We start from the raw sequence: 3029 nt of genomic DNA, 5'->3' as shown, positions 1-3029 counted from the left end.
ACTAGGATGATATCATGAAGGATGTGGTACATCACTAATATGTCTAATTCTAAGGAAAGGAAAAATACTAACCTAAAAGAAAAGAAAATTTGATTATATTAGGATGGTATCATAAAGGGGCGGCTTGGTCCACCCCTAAAACGTCTAATCCTACAGAAAGGAAGAATCCTAACTTAAATAAAAAGAAAATTGGATTAAGCTAACATGGTGCCAAAAAGGATATTATCCACCACTAGCATGTCTAATCCTAAGGAACATAAGAATCCTAACTTAAATGAAAAGAAAACTGGATTAAACTAGTATTGTTCCATGAAGGGCATTGTACACAACTAGCGAGTCTAATCCTATGAAAAGGAAGAATCATAACCTAAGAGAAAAGAATATTAGATTAAACTAGGATGGTGCCACGAATGACATTATCCACCACTAGCACGTTTAATCTTAAGAAAAAAAAAAGAATCCTAACCAAAAAGAAAATATAATTGGATTAAAACTAGGATGGTGCCATGAAGAGCGTTATCCACCCCTAACACTTTTAATCCTAAAGAAAAGAAAAATTCTAACCTAAAAGAAAAAAAAATGTTGTATTATAAAAATGAAGAATCTTAATTTAAAAGAAAAAGATAACTAGATTAAACTAGTATGTTGTCAGGAAGGGCATTGTCCACCACTAGCACATCTAATACTAAGGAAAGGAAGAATTCTAACCTAAATGAAAAGAAAACTGAATTAAACTAGTATGGTGCCACGAAGGATAATGTGCACAACTAGAACGTCTAATCCAACAGAAAGGAAGAATCTAACCTAAAGAAAAAAAAAACAGGGTTAAACTAGGATGGTGCCACGAAACGCATTGTCCACCAATAGCACGTCTAATCCTAAGAAAAGGGAGAAACATAACCAAAAGCAAAAAAATCTTAATGTAATGGAAAAGAAAACTGGATTAAACTAAGATGATGCCACGAAGGGCATTTTCTTTCCCTTAGCACATCTAATATAAAGGAAATGAAGAAACCTAACTTCAAAGAAAAAGAAAACTAGATTGAATTAATATGGTTCCAAGAAGAGCATTGTCCAACACTAGCACATCTAATACTAAAGAAAGGAAGAATTCTAATCTAAATGAAAAGAAAATTAGATTAAACTAGTATGATGCCACGAAGGTTGTTGAGCACGACTAGAACGTCTAATCCTACGGAAAGAAAGAATCATAACCTAAAAGAAAAGAAAACTGGATTGAATTATTATAGTGTCATGAAGGTCGTTATCCACCACTTGCTCGTCTAATCCTAAGGAACGGAAAAATCCTAATCTAAATGAAAAGAAAACTGGATTAAACTAGTATGGTGCTACGAAGGGCAACGTACACGACTAGAATGTCTAATCCTATAAAAAGAAATAATCATAACCTAGAGGGAAAGAATTTTGTATTAAACTAGGATGGTGCCATGAACGACATTGTTCACCACAAGCATGTTTAATCCTAAGGAAAGGAAGAATTATATCCTTAAAGAAAAGATAACTGCATTAAAATAAGAATGGTGCCACAAAGGGCATTACCACTAGCACTTTAATCCAAAGGAAAGGAATATCATAACCTAATAAAAAAATTAGATTAAACGAGGATAATGCCACGAAGCGCATTATCGAACCCTAGCTCGTCTAATCCTGAGGAAAGTAGGAATAATAACCTAAAGAAAAAGAAAATTGAATTAAACTATGATAGTTCCACGAAGGGCATTGTCCACCACTAGCATATCAAATCCTATAAAAATGAAGAATCATGCCTTAAATGAAAAGAATACTAGATTTAACTAATATAGTGGGCGTTGTACATGACTAAAATGTTTAATCCTATGAAAAGAATGAATCCTAACGTATAGGAAAACTAGATTAAACTAGGATCGTGCAACAAAGAGCATTATCCACCACTAGCACCTCTAATCCTACGGAAAAGAAGAATTCTAACCTAAAGGAAAAGAATACTAGTTTTAAACTTTGATAGTGCCACGAAGGACGTTATCAACCTCTAGCACATCTAATCCTAAGGAAAAATTTTACATGAATCTTTTTTTCTCCATTGTGTCCTTTTAAAAGTCAAATTCTCATTTAAATCTAATAAAGATAGGTCATTCCTAATATTTTCTAACCAAGTCTTTTTAGTTCTGCCTCACCTTTCTTAACATAAGTCAAATCTAATACCTCTACTCTCCTAACCGGGTCATCGGAAGGCCGTCGTTTTATGTGATCAAATCATCTATGGCGGCTCTCTCTAATCTTATCTTCTACTGGAGCTACTCCAACCTTTTCACGTATATGCCAATTTCTTATCCTATCTCTAAGGGTAAAGCCACTCATCCACCTGAGCATCCTCATCTCTGCAACACTTAACTTAGTATTATGCTTCTATTTTAATGACAAACATTCGGTACTATAAAGCATTGCAGGCCTCACTACCATCTTATAAAATTTTCCTTTTAGTTTGAGAAGTACTTTTCTTGATCACAACAATACCGATGTATTCCTCCACTTCAACCATCCAACTTGAGTTCTGCTTATAATATTCCCATCTTTTTCACCATCACTCTGAATAATAGATCCAAGATATCTAAAACGTGCACTCTTATTAATAACTTTATCGCCCAAAGTCACAATCCCGATGTAATTTCACCATCACTCTGAATAATAGATCCAAGATATCTAAAACGTGTACTCTTATTAATAACTTTATCGCCCAAAGTCACAATCCCCTCACTAGGTCTATTGTTACTAAAATTACAAAAAATTCTAACCAAAATGAAAAGAAATTTTGATTAAACTAAGATGGTGCCTCGAAGGACGTTATCCCCGACAAACGCCTCTAATCCTAACCTAAAGGAAAAGAAGACTGGATTAAATACGGATGGAGCCACGAAGGCATTTTCCGCCACAAGCATGTCTAATCTTATGAAAAGGAAGAATCCTAATGTAATGCAAAAGAAAATTAGTTTAAACTAGGATGGTGCCACTAAGGACGTTATCCACCTTTG

The sequence above is a fragment of the Dendrobium catenatum genome, unplaced genomic scaffold (genome assembly GCF_001605985.2).
Source record: "Dendrobium catenatum unplaced genomic scaffold, ASM160598v2 fragScaff_scaffold_414, whole genome shotgun sequence".
Taxonomy (NCBI): Eukaryota; Viridiplantae; Streptophyta; class Magnoliopsida; order Asparagales; family Orchidaceae; genus Dendrobium; species Dendrobium catenatum.
This window is presented reverse-complemented; position numbering follows the sequence as displayed.